The sequence below is a fragment of the Argentina anserina genome, chromosome 6 (genome assembly GCF_933775445.1).
Source record: "Argentina anserina chromosome 6, drPotAnse1.1, whole genome shotgun sequence".
Taxonomy (NCBI): domain Eukaryota; kingdom Viridiplantae; phylum Streptophyta; class Magnoliopsida; order Rosales; family Rosaceae; genus Argentina; species Argentina anserina.
The window spans coordinates 7305335-7318284 of NC_065877.1; positions in this window are offsets into that span (position 1 = coordinate 7305335).

Consider the following 12950-nt stretch of genomic DNA (forward strand, 5'->3'; position numbering starts at 1 on the left):
AAACATTGGGCGGCATGCATAAAAGAAAATTAAGTAACCTAATTCCAGCCGAGTAGAATATATATATATATATCGGTCTTTTATCCAGAGTGAACCTTCACTATGAAATTACAGAGTGAAGTTCCAATTTTGGCACACTTTTCAGTCACATTTTTTCACCATAAGCAATTCAATATTTAGGTATGTTATTCAAGATCATCTCTACAAAATTTCATCTAATTCGGACATCGTTAAGGTATTAAAATTAGATTAAATCAATGAATGAATTAAAACTGTTCAACGTGAACCGTTCGTGTAAGTCTCAATTTTGAAAGCTCAAACTATTGTCAAATTGGATGAAATTTTGTAGAGATGATCTTAAATAGCATACCTAAATATTGAATTGCTTATAGTGAAAAAATTTAACCGAAAAGTGTGCCAAAATTAAAACTTCACTCTGTAATTTCAGAGTGAAGCTTCACTCTGAATAGAGACTATATATATATATATATATATATATATATATATATATATATATAAACAAGCACATAAGATATTTTAGGATTCCGTGCATCATTATTGGGTATATTTGATATTACATATGAAGTACTAGCCGGAAATCCCAAATTGTACCATGTGTACGATATGTCTCTGAATTCATCTTTTGAACTATAAATATGTGTTAACATTCATGCAGAAAGTTAAACAAGTACTCCTCAGCTTCACATATAAAACCAAATCATAAACCAGTAAAATATTTCTGGTATGGCAATTTAAAATTCGAGGTTTTCATCATTTGAATGTCAATGCCAGATCATGATATTCACAACTCTCCGTTGCTGTAGCTTTCTCCATAACAACCTCACCAACTGGAGGCTTAAGGTTCTGAGTAATGATGCTATAATATGTATTAGAGAAGTAAGGAAATAATGACAACAATACGAGGGTCGTAGTCACAGCCAGCCCAGGTATTTGAAATAATCGAGGGGAAGAGTCAGAAATGGATCTTTCATAAGACAGACCTATCGAGCTAGCCAGTGGTATATATATATGTAACTATCTTTCCTATATATTAAGGATATGGTGAATGCATGGGAAAGGGCGACTAAATAAGGGTCTACCCATTTTCCTTTTCCATCCCTTTTCATCTGCTTCTTTTTTTCGTTTCCTTGTTCTATAAGACTAGCGCTCCAATCATTTCCTCACTGTTCTTAAAAAATGACAAGCTGCTGTGTCATTTCCTCTATATTATGGGAAGTCATTTGCACTTTCTTAGTGGCGGCACTGCCTTCAATGGTGTATAATACAGATACAGACAATGTTAATGACCCGTTCCGAATGCATTGTCAATGTATGCCAAGCCAGCTGGTTACACCTGCATCATGTTTCATATGGTGCTCGATCGGGAACGATATACGAAGAGGAACAAGGTCATGAACTGGTGAAGAAGCAGCGAATTGAACTCGATCCAACTCTCAACTTCTTGACTCGATCTAGAGAAACTAAGTTTTATTTGTTACTTGTTTCAATCAAACACATTGTCTATTAATTGATAATTAAAATAAAAAGAGCAAAACGCCTCAACTTTAACCAAAGAAGTGAAGTTTGTAAGGTGATGACTGATGACTCAAAAGAACCCTCCTTCGATCCTCACTTTTCCTCTTATATAATAGATAAATGTTTGTGTATCACTAAACCAATTTTTAAAGCTCAATATAAGTATGCATTGTATATATGTCACGCGAGCTAAATCCGAGGGAATCGAGCTTCTCGTAGTCTTGTATTCCGGCGTGTCAGCTCAGTGTGACTTGCACACAATAAGTCAAAGTCAAAGGGTCAGCGGTGCGCCGACCTTTATCCTCCGAAGCTTAAGTTAATATCCAGTGCGGAATAAGTTCGAGAGTTAAGGACTTAGGAATACGTTACCTCTTTTAGCTGGTTTGGGAAACCTATTTATAGGTGCACTGGGGATCTGTCTGGCCCTTCCCTCGATATGGGAATGTTGCCAATACATTGTATCTATCTTTGAAGGCAAGCCACTGTGGGTGGCATTATTGGCGATGCCCGAGCAAGCAGAGGAGTTTCCGGACCGGCACGTCTGCCGACTGGGTTTTAGGTCCCCATTCGAGATTAAGGCAGAGATTACCCCATTCAGGGGGTAGTATTAACAAGTCCCCAGTCGAGGAAATTCCTTGGGTGGGGAATTTTATATTTTCTTCTCCAGCGTAAATATCTAAGTTCAAATTGCTCGGGACCCGGGTCAGCCTATCTATGGCCATGGAGAGTGATCTAGGACCCCGAGGCTAGGCACATGGGTTAACTAGCGCGCTCAGGACGTTCGTGGATCTGGCGTGACCTAGTTATACCAGGGTCAGGTTTTGACCGCCAGATCAGGTACTGACCACCCGGTCGAGTGCCGACCGTATGGGGCACCCATGGATCTGGTTAAGGACCTCTGCATCAGACACATGGGTTAACCAGGTGTGCGAGCGTCGTCGACCTGGAGTGTGGCCTAGGGCTTAGAGAATGGTTGGGACCTCAATGTTAGATAAGAGTTAACTAACAAACGCAATTAGACACGTAGGTTAACTAACATCGGAGCGCCCCTAGACCTAGAGTGACCTAGGATCTCGGGGTTAACTAACATCGGAAAGTCTGATTCGGGGGGCGTGCCCTATATGAGCGATGCGGGGTCATGTAGTAACATGCTCGGCTTTTTGTTGCAGGGCAGTGAAATGGCGGAGAAAGGAGCCGAAGAAGAGGGGACCAGTGGCAACGACCGCAGATGGTGGCTGGGGGACAAGAATGTGGACCCGCCTTGTCACACCGCGACCCCAACGAACTGGAGGGAGATGGCGTTCGTCGTGGAGGGGCCGTGGTAGAAGGAGGCCTTGATCTTCCAGGTGTCCGGTGCCTTTCAAGCGCTAAGTAAGATTTGTCTACTCCTTGTTTATTTGTTTGTATTCTTGCCTGATGGTGTAAGGGAAGGCTAATCTTTGTTGTTATAGTGCCAATAGGCACCGAGCTGTCGCCGATGATGGAGAAGCGACTAATGAGGTGCATGTTCGCCTTCAAGGAGCAAGCCGATAGGTCGGTGTACCGGTGGTCATGGATGGGCGTATACCAAGCCTATAACGTTGTCAAATTAGTTGGTAGAATGGTGAACAAGCTAGCTTGAGTTTTATTCCTTTGTGTTGGTTCTAACAATTATCAACTACAACGACAATGGAGATCAAGCTGCCCGAGAGGAATGAGCCCGGGCCGTTCGACAAGTTGACGGATGACGAGGTGGTCCAAGGGATCGAAGAAGTCTTCATGGAGTGGGGGCCGAAAGACGTGGATGTGGAGGCGAGGAGGGATTCCCCACGATGCCGGGGGAAGTTGGAGGATGGCATATACCTCATGTCCCTGGCACTGAAGCAATACATGTTGTTGCCGACCGAGGTTGCAGAGTTTTGGGGGGTGTGGCGGTAAAGTAGTTCCTTGGATAGACCGGAAGGAGGAGCAGGGACGAACCGTCCGGAGGAGGTGATGGTGATGACTGAGTAGGAGGAGGGTGGTGGAGAGAACCCAGAAGAGGTGGAGTAGCCCAGCAACAGGCCGGTGCTGGAGGAGATAGTCACAGAGGTAACCCGCGAGGTGAGGGGGTGGCTCGGGCGCATGGCGACTCAGAGGTACAAGTCAAAACGCCGGTCGTGCCGGTCTCAGTGGCGGATGGTGATAGGCCGGAGGCGATGGAGCAGACGACCAAGGGGAGCCAGAGGCAAAATAGGAGTTAGAGTGGCAGTGACCATGAACAGAGGGCGAAGAAGACGAGGTCCGCCAGTGCGGAGACGAGGGCCGGGGTTCTTGCAGAGCTGGCCGAGGTCGGAGAGTTGGCGCCCCACTTGAAGAGGATGGAGGGGCATATATGGAATAGGTGTCAGGGGCTAACGATCCGGCACAGCGATGACGCCCGACTCAACTTTCACGAGGTGAAGAAGCTGCTCACGCGGGTAAGCGTTGTCTAGGTTATGATTATGATGTGCTGGAGGCAAGGATTTAATTAATACTGTCTATAGGTGGCGCCGAGGTGCACCACGCCCGGGACTACTTGGAGGCCCAGTTCCAAGCAAAGGCGGACGAGGACGAGCGGGTCATTCAGGAGTATGTTGCCGTCAATGAGTCACTCCTAGTGAGGGTGAAGGAGTTGGAGGACCAGCAGGTGGTCGACGCCACCCGGGTGGATGAGGCTAACGGGCCGGTTGGTGAGTTGCGGGGTGAGCTCCAGAAGAGCAAGGATTCTCTCATGGAGTGCGATGTCAGGGTTTCGAGTTGGAGGGACAACTGGCGGAGAGAGAGAAGGAGCTCGCGGCCTTGAAGGAAAAGGAGAAGGTGTGGAATCAAGCGGCCGCGACCTTGGAGGCCCGAAAGAATGAGTGGAAGGAGAAGCTTGACGCGGAGTGGGCCGAGAAGCTGACCCGGAAGCTGGCGGCGAAAGAAGCCGACTTCGCCTTGCGCTGGCAAGCGGCGGATAAAGAGCACGTGGAGGAGCTCAAGAAGGAGATGGCGGTGGAGCTACAACATCAAAGGAGGCATATTTGGAAGATTGCAACGACGACCGGCGAGAAGGGTTCAATGACGGGCGGCAAGACCTGTTCGCGGTTGGCTTGGATCGCGGCTTCGTCATCCTTGAAGAGGCGCGAAAGCACTCCAATTTTCAGCGCCCGTGCCCGACCAGCACGTGTAAGTCAAGATGCCGCCCGCTGAGCCAACGCTCAATCTCTAGGTGGCCGTGTCCCGAAATGACCACACCAGTAAAGTTTACCATCGTGAATCATGTAGAAGGCGGTCTTATGCCGTAGGCATTTTATTTCTGTCTTGTCAAGCGGCAATTGGCCGGTTGTCAAGTAGGCACTAAACGGGTCCATCCACGATGGTTGGGGAGCCTACTCGATGGCGAAAATCTCCGAATAGGGTCGGGTGATGCTTGATTGTTCCAGGGTTTCCACATGTACACCGAGCATCACCACCTCCGGATCAGAGGTAGCTAGTCGGGCGAGCACATCTGCTTTAGCATTTTTTAGCTCGGGCGATTTGTTTAATTTCAAAGTGGTCGAACTTCCGGAGCAGTGACCGAGCCAAATTCTGGTATGAAGTGAGCCGGGGGAGGTTGGATTGGTAGTTTCCTTCAACTTAGTTGACCACCAATTAGGAGTCACTGTAAATCCGGACGTTAGTGGCCTCCAATTCTCGACACAACTAGATTCCAGCGATTAGTGCCTCACACTCGGCTATATTGTTAGAGGCGTCAAACCTAAACCGGAGAGCATAGGGGTATTCATTCCCTTCCGGGTCAATGATAATCACACTTGCGCCGCTGCAGTTCTTGTTGGCGGAGCCATCGACATAGAGTTCCCACACCGGCGCCAGTGCGACTGCCGCTACGTCGGGATGGCTGGCGTCTTCCGCGGGGATAAACTCCGCAATGAAATTAGCCACGACTTGTCCTTTCAGCGCTATCTAAGGCTTGAATTGAATATCAAATTCTCCATGCTCAACCGCCCACTTCACCAATCGCCCTAATGTTTCTGGCTTTTAGAGTACCTGGCGTAACAGTTGATTGGTCAATACATGGATAGTATGGGCCTGGAAGTATTGTCAGAGGCATCAGGCGGTGGTGATTAGTGCTAAGCTGAGTTTTTCGATTTCCGGATATCTGATTTCAGGGTCATTCAGACCTTTGCCGATGTAGTACATCAAGAGTTCTTTGGTTTCTTCCCGCCGGACTAGGGCGGAGCTCACTGCCGTCTGAGAAACTGCCAGGTACAGGAATAAAATTTCCTCATGTACCGGGGATGACAACGCCAGGACCGACCCTAGGTATTCCTTGAGCTAGAGAAAAGCTATCTCCTGTTCCGGGCTTAGGTGATATCTTTCTTGTGCTCAATCTAGAGCAATTGGAAAAACGGTATGCACTTATCCGTCAGGTGGGAGATGAAGCAAGCGAGAGCTACGACCCGGCCGGTGAGGCATTGGACTTCATTTTTGGTTGATGGTGACTTCATGTCCATTATTTCTTAAACCTTTTCGGGGTTAGTCTCGATCCCTCGTTCACTCACAATGAAGCCCAATAACTTGCCTCTCGCTACGCCCATCACACATTTAGCTGAGTTTAGCCTCATGCCGTAGTGGAGAAGGATGGAGAATACTTTGTCGAGGTTGGCGATATGCCCCTCTGACGTTTTGCTCTTGATAACCATGTCATCTACATATACTTCCATGGTCTCACCTATTTCCTTCTCGAACATGCGAATGACTGCCCTCTGGTAGGTTGCTCCGGCGTTTTCTAAGCCGAACGACATGACTTGATAGCAGTACAGTCCATTATCAGTCACGAAGGCAGTGTCCTTTTGGTGATTTGGGTGCATCTTGATCTGATTGTAGCCCGAGTATGCATCTAAGAAACTCAAGAGCCTGAAACTAGCGGTCATGTCTACCAGCTGGTCTATCAGAGGGAGTGGAAAACTATCGATCGGGTAGACCTGGTTCAGGTTTGTGTAGTCCACACACATTTGCCATGAGCCATTTGGCTTCTTAACCATCACCACGTTAGAGACTAACCTGGGGTAGTTTACCTCCCGGATGAACTTGATGTCCCGGAGTCGCCCGACCTCGGCCTAAATCGCCTGATATTTCTCTTGGTCGAAGGCCCGGCGCTTCTGACGTACTAGTCTGGACCCCGGTAAGATGTTTAGCTTGTGAGAAATGAAGTCTGTGGAAATTTTGGGCATGTCCGCATACGACCAGGGAAAGACGTGCTGATGCTCCCGAAGATACTTCACCGGCTGGTTCCTGAGACTTGGACCTAAATCTGTTCCGATACGGATCTTCCGGTCCGGGTGCATGTTCGATAGGCTTATCCATTCGGTCTTCTCGACGGGTGCCGGATGTGCCCGCGAGGGATGTTTGGCGGCTTTCTTCCTCTGCACTTTGGAGAGCTCGTGCCCCGTTGGGGACTTTTCCCGAGGATCATCAATGACCTCCGCCGAAGCCACTGGTAGCATCTCATACGGTCTTCGTCCCACCGAGATGAGGTCGAGATGGTTCTGAAGCGTGTCGATCTCATCTCCTCTGATTGTCAGGATTCCGCCCGGGTAGGCACCTTCAACATGAGCATGTGGTCTGCAATTATACACTGCAAACCCCATAGCACATCCCGACCTAGGATGGCGTTATAGGAGGACAGACAGTCCATTATGAGGAAGCGAGTGGTGATTCTTGTTTGCTTCGTCCCTGAACCAAGCGTCAGGGTCATGCGGTCAGAGCCAATGGGATGCACAATCTCCTTGGAAAAGCTGACCAACAGGTTATGATTGTTGGATAGTTTCACCCTGTCTCGCTTGAGCTTACGATAACAATCGGCGAACATAACACTGATTATTGCCCCGGTTTCCACCAGTACCCTCTGGCACGAGTAATGGTCAACCTGCGCAGTTATCAACAACAAGTCGGTATGAGAGGTCAAAATGGGCGCTTCCCTTCTGGAGAATTGGATCGTTTCCCAGGTAGCCAGTGCGACTTTGACACCTTGACTAAGCTCGTATAGCTCCAAAGTCTGTTGCATCTTCGCCGATTTGTGGGGTGGAGCCCGGATCGCCCCGCCGCATAAGGTCGTTATATCATCACGGATTTGTATAGCAGAATTCAATGTATAACAGACGTCCGTGTCGTGCCTCAAGTCATCATAGTAGGCACAGTATTTTATCGTGTGCCTCATCAGTCTCTACTCATACCGGCGCTTGGAGAGCCTTGGCAGGAGGTTCTTATAGCGCTCGTATATTTCGGCATAAGACAAGGTAATGTTTGTGAAGACCTCGTTTTGGGGAGCCCCCCGTTGCCGATATCCTGGCATGTCACGACCCCGAGCGGGGTATGGGTTGGTTCAACCTCGTCTCCCTTGGCAGTCTCGGCGCCTATCTCTTCTACCCCCATCCCGGGTGTCTTGCCTACTGGCTCCTTGGGGTTGGTCTAGCCTGTCCCACGCAGACCGCCATCCGCCATCTTGGGCGTTGGTCTGCGTGGATATGTCTGCTCCGTTGGGGTTGTCATAAGTGCGTTATTCAGCTTCCGCCCACCGCGTTGCCGTTTCTATCAACTCTTTGTAAGTCTTATGGAGGATTCTCATTAATCTTGTGGAGGAAATCTCTCGGCCTGAGCGCTTGCCCGAACGCCGCCACGACAAGAACATAATCCAGGTCGTGGAACCACGCCCCAGTCTGCCACTGGGATACAAAATCTCAAAGTTTCTCATCGCTCCTCTACTTTATTTGAAACATGGAGCTGGTGTCGTGGTGGGCTTTGGCCTGCAAGATGAAAAGGTTGATGAATTTGCTCGTAAGCTCCTCGAAACTATCCACCGAGTTTGAGGGTAGGCTGAGGAACTAACCCAATGCCTCATCAGTAAGCGTCACCTGGAAGGCGTGGCACGGCTGTGTGTCTGTGTACCGCGTGCTGGCCAAGGCGGATTGGAAGTTTTCCAATTGAGTGTATAAGTTAGAGCGCCCGTTGTACTTCGTAACCTTAAGCGGTTTATCCCCCGAGGGGCGTCGCTCCGCCTGCACCTTCTTGGTGAATGGGCCGGTTCGGTCGCCATATCTCCCGTGCAACGGGCGCAGCGTGCCCTTCGCCTCAATCTCGTCGACCCTTGAGGATAGTCGCTCCAAAGTATCACTCATGCACGGCAGCAGCTGTGTTTGGAGATCCTGTGTGGGGGTCCTGCTTGGACTCCTGGGCCATCCTGGTCCATGTCTTGATTTTCGGTTTCCAGGTCTAAATATTGCGGCTTCGGGGGGCCTCCAACATCGCGTTGATTAGAGGCTCGGTGACTAGCACCGTCTTGGACTGTGACCCCAAACGTTGTAAGGCCGCCACCGTCTCTATCACGATCAGCGCCCGCGTATCCGGGTTGCGGAATCGCTGTCGCGCTGCTTCCAAGGCTTTGTCTGCACTTATACGGCCCTCAAGGGTAGTCCGGAAGAGCTGTTGCTCTTTCTCCAGTGCTGCCAAGCGTGCCAGGGCCGAACGCGTGGCTTGGCGTTCCAACTCCATCTCAGCTTGGACTCTCTTGTAGTCTTGGAGCCCCTATTCTAGTGCAGCATGGGGATCCGTGAAGGGCTAGTTGTGCGCCGGCCTTTGACCCTCCGAAGCTTAAGTTAATATTTGGTGCGGAATAAGTTCGAGAGTTAAGGACTTAGGAATACATTACCTCTTTTAGGTAGTTTGGGCAGCCTATTTATAGGTGCACTAGGGATGTGTCTGGCCCTTCCCTCGATGTGGGAATGTTTCCAGTACATTGTATCTATTTCTGAGCCACCGTGGGTGGCGTTAATAGCGATGTCCGAGCAAACAGAGGGGTTGCCGGTTGGGTTTTCCAGGTCTCCGGCCACCGGTCTAGTGACCGGAGCAGGAGGAGATTAAGCCGGACATCACCCCATTCAAGGGGTAGCGTTAACAAATATATATATATATATATATATATATATATATCAAATTAGCTGTTCGACGTACTCTTTTGCTCGATCAATAGATCATATGCTGAGTTTTCTTGAGAAAGTGAGGTAAAATAAATAAATAAATCTACTCACTATATGTGTTTGTGCGCGGCTCAAATTTAGAAAACTCAATTAGTTGTGTGTCTGAAAAATTTTGCCCAACACACTGACCTATATCTGGCAAGAACTAAATCCTAACAAGCAATAGGGGTAAATACTATGGATTACATGGGTATCGAACTATTGATGTTCCTTGCTCTCTGGAATACAAATGCAAATTAAGATGATGTTGGAGACTTAAATATAAACTTTAGAAATCTGAATTCTAATACAAATGTCCAACATTCACTGAACTTCGGAACTTTAATCATTAGGTTTATGCGTTTAGCCAATAAAATGTATATATCAAGTCAAGTTTAGGTGAGATACATATCTGTATTATCTGTACATACATAATGCAGATGCACTTGCAAATGAAAAGGGGTTCAGTAAGGCCAACATAGGAAACGTTTCATATATTGATGTCATGCATCATATAACTAGTATTAGAATTTGAAAGAAGCAAGATGGATCACGAAGCACGATATATATCTTTGCGTTGGCAACTGACTAAGTGGATGTAAAGTATTTCCCAAAATAAGACGTGAATATGCATCATTGCAAGACACCTGTATTATTTAAAGACTACTTACCAATTATTCATGCAAAAGTTGTATAAGATAGATAGCATAGCAATCATATATGCCCCCTACAATCATTTAAAATTGAATATGACATATTGACATGCCCCCCAATTATGGAGGTTATTAATTTCTGGTATATAATTCACAGAAAATTAATATTGAGGATGCAGACATATATAGCTAGCTTCATGCACAGTCCACTGATGTAAAATACTTGATCAATATACTAGCTATACTATATATATATTTCATCAAAAAAAAATTATTTTATATACTAGCTATACTGTTGAAGATTTTAGGCAATTGATCCGCATCATACAAATTATCATATTTGTTTATATTCGCAGTGTGAACGTACAAAATCAGTGCGTGTTCTGCATGTAATCGATGATGTAATCATCTTTAGGTCAACCAGTGATTTGTTGTTCAATTTTTCTCGAGCATGGAAAATGTGTGCAGATCAATGTACGTACTATTACTGCAAAGTAATTTTGCACGTTAGAGATACCACTTGTATAGGTACGTAAAAGTTAATAATCAAGTACATATTTTCAACCAAAATTTTCGTAAACAAATAAACCGATCAACGTTAACCAAGTCCCCAGTAAATGAACACCTTCAGTGATTGTACGTTCAAGCGCATAAAATATCACTTTTCTGATTGACCTATAATTGGTCTTTAGAGCTTGCCTTGTTGAACTTCCCTTCTTTCCAAGAAAATGAATTTATGCAATGACATGTGTGGACGCTTGTTGATTGATTAAATAGCATCGGCCTTATCTTTGGGTTATATATGTGTGGATGCATGTTCATTGATTGACATTGCGACAGTATCTTACGGTTTATGGAACTCGATCGTCTCATTGACTAATACCGAATCTCCGATCGACAATGGTGATATTAACTTTGTGTGAATAATGCATTTCAATCAATTATAATTTCACTACTCAACAATAGGCTAAAGGCAGCTTGTCAACAAAAGAAGAAAGAAGCTAAAGGCATATAACTTATAACCGATCCCGTTATAGTAGTAGTTCACAATAAGACCTAGCTATATTTTCACTACCAACAAGCTTATAATTTAGAAAGAAGGTCAAGCATTAGAAATAAATTCGTTAAGGTTATATATGGATACTAACATGGATCGGCATATTAGGGTTGTGGAGGTATGGACTGTTTGTAATAATGTGTTTGTAAGTATCATCATTTTATTTATTTCACTTGTTAAGGTTATATAAGGTTAAAAGCACTATAATTTGGCGATTCCAGTACTCTCTAACCAAATTATTTATAGAGGTCGAGTAGAAGAGTGAATCACACATTCCTATTCCTATATATGCTGATTGTTGTCCTTAGCTAAGCTCAATTTAGCTGGTCATTGTATGTTTCCAGAAGGATCCAGAGTATGGGATCCAAGACATGCTAGCTAGCAACCATATTCGTAAAACCACTTTTAGAAACTTTACATTACACAACATATCTCAATAATATATTTTGCTTTTAAATAGACTTGAAGTCGTTCTATCAACAACAGAAATATTCCCCGGTAAATAAGATTTTGACGGTGGGGAACTAAATCTTACTAAATCATGCATAACTAACACAAATTAAAATAATCTCGTCTTTTAAATAACATTACTTCATAGTTTCACTTGTCGAAAACAAGCAATTGTGACATAAGCAATAATGTTGAAGCAAACTAGAAAACACAAGACTCTCCGGCCAATGTGTATGAAATAAATTTACTGTTGCAGTTAATTTTCGTGTGATTGGTCAGAGAAGATTTGTAAATTTTTGTGTAACAGGGAGTATATTTAATTAGTTACATTCTTCTATTCATATATTATGAGTAAAATTCATTGTAATTAGATTTAGATTCTATGAAAGTTTTGTCTTCATGTATTAGGCTCTTATCAATAAAGAGCACCAATCCGCACCATACATATTACTGTCTCTAAAATTTCTCATTTTACAGCAAGTTACATATCTTTTTAAGATAATAAATGTAAGTATAGTTTTGTTTCCTTATAATACCTTGATTGTTTAGATCTTTTCCTCTCCTAAATTAGCCATCACAATCTCTCGTAGCATTTTAGCTAAGCATGTCCACACTTCCCTGGCTAGAGTTTAATGCATAATTTAAATTAGATAGTTTCATAATATAGAGAATTAGATATTCCTAGACTCGCATAAAAAATCAAATTTTATTTGTAGTTACATTTGTTTTGATTTTTATAACACACAATTCTTTTGTGTAATTGTGTCTAATAAAAATGATATTTTAAAAAACACGTTAAGGTGATTTTTGTGAGTGATGACTTTATATAATAATAATATAGATAGATAATGGCTAGCATCCAGTAGTTTGTACAAACTACTAATTAACCAGTCACCATTAGTTAGTCTAGTTTTCAAACAAGGGTATCTATGGAATTAGGAAAATTGGGAAGGGATAGTTCGGACCTGAAACTGTAAAAGCGTAGAGTAAGGTGGTGGCAAAGCTGGAAATTTCTGGACAAATAGAGGGAGTCATCTTGTTCAACTTCGAATAAGTTCAGAATTTCCTGCTTTCTTTTATGTTACCTTCTGCAATTCTCCTCCTCATTTTATTGTTTACTTTAATGGATTTATTCAAATCAAGTGAACGTAGTAAGATTTAAAAAAATAATTTGAACCATTAAAATATTCAGAAACTCGTGTGAATTAAGCCAATCTTTGCCTATATAAACCCACCTCTGCTTCTTTCATTCCTCCT